At 35.8% G+C, this 8,232-nt stretch overlaps 1 long non-coding RNA gene across 1 annotated transcript; it reads left to right on the top strand.

The window, feature by feature from the left end:
* Positions 1 to 568: 568 nt before the first annotated feature.
* On the top strand, positions 569 to 2,489 carry LOC123721188. The gene is made up of 3 exons (XR_006756173.1): positions 569 to 647; positions 1,500 to 1,558; positions 2,447 to 2,489. It is a non-coding gene; the product is annotated as an uncharacterized LOC123721188 (long non-coding RNA).
* The last annotated feature ends 5,743 nt before the right edge of the window (positions 2,490 to 8,232 follow it).

Raw genomic sequence — 8,232 nt, forward strand, 5'->3', positions numbered from 1 at the left:
CTTTTAAATAAGACAATCTTCAGTATCATAAATGAAGTTGAAACTAACAGCAGAAGAGCCCGCAATAACATCTTTTGCACAAATGTGTCTGCTCGACCGGTGTATTACCAAGATCACACAGAAGACTGGCATGAAGTGGAAGCAATTCGCGTTCCGTCTGTGAGTGTGCGTACCTGAAGCCTAAATTTGAACTTCTTCCCTTTCCCACATTTTTTATAACAAAGGGATGGAAAGGGGTAGTGGATTTGGCAGAGGAAAGGAAACCTCTTTCTGTGCGTTCTCTCCTCTGTGGTATAAAGCAAAGTGTCTACAAATGTGGATATGTGGAGCAACGGTCATTTCGCAAGTTTTGCGAAGTCAAATGGCCGCTACTTCATTTTCAATCTTTTGGTAAAAAAATTGAAATTTAGTTTAATCAATAAGGTGTTGAAGTTTAAATTTCATGAAAATTAGTAATAGAATACTATAGAATATATGGTAAATACAGATACAAACAAACAGACGGATGTTATGGGAAATATTGAAGTATAAATAATTTGATTGAAAACTACAATGGTCATTTGGTTCATAGAGGTCGTGCAGTGAGGAGTGATTGCTTTTTGAAAATGAACTTGAAGTATATTATAACTAGCTTATTTTTGTTTGTGGTGAGTCAAAGATTTTTTATTTTGTTAATGCACATTTTTGGATTTATTACTTATACGTGAATTTTAATTGTCGTAGTACATAATAACACTATTATTGTTTCCTTTTTTATAAAGCAAATGGGCGTAATGATAATATTGTTGCAGAGGTGCTGCGAAAGTGGAATCTTACTGTAATACCCAAGTTTTTAAGCGAAATCTAACTAAGATTTAAGATTAAATTTACTAAGTTTTCACATAAAAAACTACCGCGTGTTCATGGTATAAGAGAAACCTGGATACCTGAAATGTGAAGAGATTTATTCAGTTTTTTAGAAATACTAGTATTAGTTATTAGAAATAATGCTCGTGTAAGTGCAAAAATTTGATATAAAACAGCTGTAATGAAACTTTTTTAGTAGCTTACGACAAATCATACTCAGAAACATAATTCTGGATTCACCAATTGACTTAGAATTTACAGGAAAAAGTATTAAATTTTGAATTAATTAGTACTCACATTATCGGTGGAAACATGGGTAAACATTAAATGACCCATTTTCCTTATAATGAGTTCATATTTAACGGAATGCATGTTATTTTTTATTAATTTATCCCTGTATGTGACTTCTATAAATACAACGTTTATAATTAACAATTATTTCATATTCTATTATATTCAGAACACTGTTTTTTGTTTTGAACAAGGGGCGAGAATAGTGTCTTAGGACTGCGATAATTTATCGACTGTTATCTTTGCCTAATCTTAGGGGAAAAAAGCTCGATTCTTTTTATTATTAATTTCATCTAAAGCAATCTAATGTCAAACAATTGATTTACATTTTATTTTACATGTAATTTTTATTAATAAAACAGATATTCCAAACGGTAACCTCAGAAAAATGCACGAAATTTGATGGAGAAATTAAAGACGGGTAAGTGTTTGAATTATTTACATTTTTTTTAATTTACTAATATTTGTACTATCACAACTAAGCTCCTAAGATTTTGTTGTTTGAACCTTCGACCACGACCCGGAAATCCGAACCATTAACCATTATAATAATAATAATAAGCCTTTTTATTTCCATATTTACAATTGCATTTTGTTAGTATTGTTAGTTTTAAACTTATTTTAGTTATTAGTATTGTTAGTCTGTTATATTCAAATATGGATCCCACTTTGGGTAAAGGCCTCCTCCATCTTCTTCCAGCCTGTTCTGTTTTTGCTGAGAGTGAACCAATCTTTCCCTGTTACTTCGGTTATATCATCAGCCCACCGTTTTATTGGTCTACCAACTTTCCTTTTCCCTACTGGCCCTTTCCATCTTGTAGCTTCTAAAGTCCATCTGTTGTCAGTCATTCGTGATATATGACCAGCCCATTGCCATTTTAATTTTAGCGCTTGCATTAATGCATCAGTTAGCTTGGTTTTTTGTCTGATGTTTTCACTTGAAATTTTGTGTATCTTCCTTATGTTTAGTATGCTCCTCTCCATTGCACGTTGCGTTCTTATTATCTTTTGTCTAGCATTATTAGTAAAAGTCCATGTTTGGCAACCGTACAACAGAGAAGGTAGTAGGCATGTCTCAACCACAATACGCTTCATATTTATGCTATAGTCTCCTTTTAAAATTTCTTTTAGTGACCAATATTTTTTCCAGCTTATGTTCGCTCTTTAACCATTAGGCGCTTCTAAAATATTATTATTTATACTTACCAAATGTTTCATGTTTATGAAATATGACTTAACGACCACGTTTTAACATAACAACCAACCAAAACTGGAAAAATAGTTTCTGACAGGAATATTTAATTTCCAGAAAATTATTACTGAATACGTCGGCGCTGTGTTCCTGTTACAAGTAAGTTTATTTCACCCTTTTCTCAGTACTATAAAAACTAATAAAAATACGATATTGTATAAGTTTAAGAGAACAATTAATGGAGATTAACAAAGAAAATTTATAACATGAAAGTGAGAAGTAGTTTTGATGAACTACTCAGAATCAAAAAGGACGGTAATAAGAGCACTCGACACCGACTTCTGCGTATGCGTAGATGTATGAATGTGGAAGAAGCGACGGTGTGTCAGGATTGCGTTGAATAGAAGTCCGGTAGTGACTGCCGCAGTAGTTCAAAGTAATATTTAACATTAAAATTCATCAAGTTTCGCAATTCATTTTTTTTTTATATTTATCCAAATGTCAAAAATACTGTGCATAAATTAACTATTAAAATAGGATATGAAAGTTTCACTGAGCTTCATTTGGGACTAAATAACCTCTAACTAGTTCGGTAGCTAACTTAAATTATAATCAAATATTTATTTATTTATTTATTTATTTATTTATTTATTTATTTATTACATGGAAAACTTACAGCTATATTAATCTAAATAACTCTAAAATGGATGACTGAAAGCCAATAACAAGTTTTCACTTATAGCAATTTTATATCTGAGATGAGCAAACAAATACCGCAACTATTAAGCTAAAATAATATAAAACAATGTAAGCTATTTTATAATATATACATATTATTAACAGCAACAGTTCACATGTACATTTTATTTAAAGAAATCAAGAGCCAAGCACTTTCGTGCCGAGGATACACTCGTCATGAATGGATCGAAATCGTGTTGCTTACAAATTTTGTTAAAGTTTGCAATTGCACGCACAATATAACTATTTTGTCTGTAATTTGATGACGCTTTAGGCAATAGCAAAGGCGGTATTGAACGAATTGATTTGCATGGGACGTTTATATATAATTTGGACAATAAATCTGGGCAATCTATTTCGTTATTAAAGATTTTTAGGACGAAGATAAAATCGGCAGTCTCGCGTCGAATGAAAAGCGGCAACAGATGATATTTACGACAGAGTTCAAGGTAGTTCCCGGAGTGGTAAGAGATTTTCTGATGGAAGCAAAGGTACTTTATGAAACGTTTTTGGATGTTTTCAATACGATCTATGTAACAGTGGTAACGCGGATTCCAAACTTGAGAAACGTATTCTAAAAGGCTACGCACAAATGTACAATACAGAATTTTAAGGGTTTTGGCTTCATTAAAACAATTGGAAGTACGCATTATAAACCCAAGTGATTTAGACGCTTTTTTAACAATAGTGTCAATGTGAACATCAAAAAGCAACTTACTATCGTGAAGAACACCTAAGTCGCGCATCGCATGACATCTAGGTAAAGGTTGGCCAAGTAGATAATAGTTTGTGGCCAGAGCAGTACGCTTTCGAGTGAATGTGACTACTGAGCACTTAGAGACATTGAGGTCTAATTTATTGACGCAGCAGTACTCTTCAAGCCGCGAAAGGTCCGCCTGAAGTACCGCCATATCGTCCAACGACGATATTGTGTTGAACATTTTCATATCATCTGCGAAGCAGAGTAGTTTAGACGATTTTAGACACAAGGAAATGTCATTAACATATATTATAAATAACAACGGACCGATCAAAGAACCTTGCGGAACACCGCTAGGAACATGGACCCAGCTGGACATGTAATTATTGAGAACAACGGCCTGCGTTCTATTTTCAATATAAGACGAAAACCATCTAAGTAGATCTCCATGTATACCTATGCAGTTCAACTTATGCAATAGGATTTTATGGTCTATTCGGTCAAATGCCTTGCTATAGTCCGTGTAGATGACGTCAACCTGTTGGCCATTATCTAATGCAGATGTAATGAAGTCGTTGAATAGAATTAAATTAGTTGTAGTTGATCGACCTTTTAGGAAACCATGTTGAAAGGTATTAAGCGACCTAGCAAGAGTGGGATATAACTGACTATACACTATTCTTTCAAACACTTTGGCTATTATACATAATTTTGATATCGGTCTATAATTTGTGATTTCCGTTTTTGGTCCTTTTTTGTGCACTGGTGTAATAAAGGCTGACTTCCAAATCTTAGGGACTACACCTAAGGACAAAGATTTCTCAAATAACATGGTGATAGGTATAGAAATAGATGATGCACATCTTATTAGTAGTTGTGCTGGTATGTTGTCCGGACCGGCGGATTTAGAAGTATCAAGATTACGGAGTTGATTCGACACCTCCTCAAGTTTGATTTCAACAGACCAGATGTCTGCTGTAGAGTTAGATGAATGTAATATAGAAAGAGGGGCCCGATTCGAGTTAATGTTACTAGCAGCAGTAGGATCGAGAAAGTTAGAATAAAAGTATGAGGAAAATGCTTCACAGATAGTTTCACCTGAATGAAGCTGTACGTCGTTGTAAGCAAGCGTACTAGGGATAGCGTTAGAATTATGGCGGTTTTTAATAAAGGTCCAAAAGTGTTTCGGATTAGCTTTTATAGAATTCTCTGTTCGGCTTAGGTAAAGATTGTAACACTCCCTTTCCATGAGCTTCACTCTGTCACGTAACAATTTGTAAGTCTGTTCGTCTGATTTATTGCCATATTTCTTGAATTTCTTAAAATATTTATATTTCTCCCTAATAGATTTAATAAGTGATGCATTGTACCACGACGGATATGAACTTTTTCTTATGTATTTGTGCGGAATGAATTTATTTTGAAGTTCAATAATTTTCTGATTAAAATATTCGACAGACGCATCCATGGATCGTAACGAGAATTCATGTTTCCAATCAACCGCCAAAATTTCAGCATTAAGTGATTGAAAATCACCTTTGTGATAGAAATAACGAACTCGCGGTGCACTGTCTAACTTGGGTATAGCAAAAAGGTCAAAATTAATTATCAATGCCGGATGGTAGGCGTCAATCGGTACTAAAGCGTCGGTACACTCCGATACAGTTATTTTATTATTAGATAGGGCCAAATCGAGAATCTTCCCGTAACTATTAACTACACCATTATATTGTCCAAGGCCTAGCACGCACAGCTCATCAGCCAGTAAGTATTCGTCATTAGTGGTTAGGTGGTCCGGGGTGAATGATTGACCTTCACATGAAACCCAGGAGATGCCACTCATGTTGAAGTCACCAATGACTAAAAACGGATCGTCAGGATTACTTAACATGGTGTTATTGAGTTGAGAGAGAAAGTTATTTAATTGTGAAGAAAATGATAGGCCGTCATTTTGTTTACAAAGATAAATAACACAGACATAAAGATTTACATAATTACGAGAGTCCGACTTTTTAATCCGAATTTTGAGCCAAAGATCCTCCGCTGTCGATTGGAGAAGCGGCTGCGAGGTAGCCTGTAATTCTCTGCGCACTGCGATTAGTACACCACCACCTCGCGATTGACCAGTGCAATCGTAATTCCGATCGCGACGCCAGACTATGTACCGGTCATCAAACAACTCTGAATCGAAAATACCATCCGCTAGCCAACTTTCAGTCAATAGAACAATATCGTAGGAGTTCATTAAAACTTGACGGTAAAAAACGTCGGTTTTAGTACGTAACCCCCGAACGTTCTGGTAATAGATGGACAGCCGACGATCGCCTTTAACAGTCATTGCAGATAACTACAACATTTGTATATGCAACAGATATGATTAAATTAAACCAATTCAATTCAAAATTAACGTGCGCTAATTTATTGTATTCAATAGACATCATAGAATGAAGGTAGAGGGTCTGGTTGAGTGCAATTAAAAACAAATAGTTAAAAACAATTGTGCGAAGAGGTAAGCAATAGAACGCTGTGTGCGCAAGTGCAAGTGAAAAAACTATATTTTTGTTAGTTAATGTTGTTGCGTTAACAGCGCGATATCGAATACAAAAGTGTATTATGCGAGAACAAAAGAGAGGTGTCCTATTAGTTAACGAGGCAGGCGTGCAAAACCTTTTACAAAAACAAGAACAAATGACTGATTTTGATAAGTACAAAAATAGATTGATTATGACGAGTTCAAAATAGTGAACTGAAAAATCTCCTAATACATTTTGGCAATGTTTTATACAATTTTGTTTAAATTACTCGAATTAACAATGACAAATGCTTTGCAAGTGCTATTTTTGCGAACATGAATCTTACCATGCTTAACCCACACATATTCGTATTGCTTTTCTTTAGCAATGTTTTTAACATTGGATAACAGTTTTTTCATATCCGTGCTTAAATGATCGTTAACATAGACACGTTGTGGTACTCCCTGAAGTCCTAAATCGATGGTAGATAGGTTCCTGACACACCGCGCAGCAGCAATAAAATCTTCCTTAAAATATCTGTTGAGGAAACTAACGATGATTAGTTTCTCATTAGAGTTGTACATGGGGACTCTAGAGATGTAATTGATTTGCGACTTCGGACATGCGTAACCGATCTTGCGTCCAATTGCATCCATTACTGAGAAAAGGTTCTCACCCTTTTTAAGCGGGATGCCCTTGATCTCAACATTGTTTAACCGTGATCGCTGCTCTTGCGCAGAAAGATCTTGCTTTGCCTTTGCCAATTCGGCATGAAGTGTGCTTAAGTCAGTATTGCCAATCTGTGTGACTTTAGATTCAACGTCCATTAGCCTGGCATTGAATTCTTCTACCTTCGCGTGGGAGAAATCGCAGGCTATCTTTAGCTCCGACAGTTCATCTTTGATAAGTCTTATGTCATCGACCAGAGCTGGTAGACTAGAAAGCTGACGCTTCATATCTCTAATTTCGCGGAGGATGGTTTCTAAAGAGGCTGCATCAGGGGCCTCAATATGTGCCGGAAGCACACTGGCAGCGGGAGAGGAAAGTTTACACGAGGCACATCTCCACTGGGCTCTTCTTTCCGCTCCTAACTTACGCCACCCGGTTTCAGAGATACTCGCGCACCCAAAGTCAAGGAACTTCTTACAGGAACCACACTGAACCCCATCAATGAATTTGGTGTTACACATTGCACACAACTTCATTTTATTTTATTTGACTTCAAGTAAATTGAAAAACCAAGAGCGAACTGTTACTATAAAGGTTGACGATCTATGCAATTCTAAGGGACAAGCGGCAAGCGTGCAGTACGAATGAATGCTCAATGAATACTGAACTACTATATATAATACTCAATGATTTAAATAACTAAATGTTCTTTAATTAAAATTTGCAACCAAACTATTAGGTCCTTACATATGAAATTGGCGTTTTGTATGGGAGGAACAAAAAGTCGAATATTTTTTAATATAATATATTTGATTAATCAAAGTATGAACCATTATTTTCTATGCACTTTTGCCATCTCATAGGTAGTTCATTGATCCCTTTACTAAAAAAACCAGTCGGACGGGAATCAATAAAATCTTTGAAGGCAATTTGGACTGCCCCATCGGAGTTGAATTTTTTCCCTTGCAAGAAGTTATCCAAATTTCGAAAAAAATGGTAATCTGTTGGAGCAAGGTCCGGGGAGTACGGAGGATGTCTTAGACTTTCCAATTGAAGCTCTTCTAATTTAGTAGCCGTCTGTTGTGCAGTGTGTGGTCCAGCGTTGTCGTGAAGCAGCAGTGGCGTGGAGCGATTGACCAGCCTAGGTTGTTTAGCCGCTAGCTTTTCCATCATGGTTTGCAATTGCTGACAATAGACATCAGCCGTAATAGTCTGGCCAGATTTGAGAAAACTGTAATGAACAATACCGGCACTAGTCCACCAAACGCTTACAAGTAACTTTT

The sequence above is a fragment of the Papilio machaon genome, chromosome 8 (genome assembly GCF_912999745.1).
Source record: "Papilio machaon chromosome 8, ilPapMach1.1, whole genome shotgun sequence".
Taxonomy (NCBI): Eukaryota; Metazoa; Arthropoda; class Insecta; order Lepidoptera; family Papilionidae; genus Papilio; species Papilio machaon.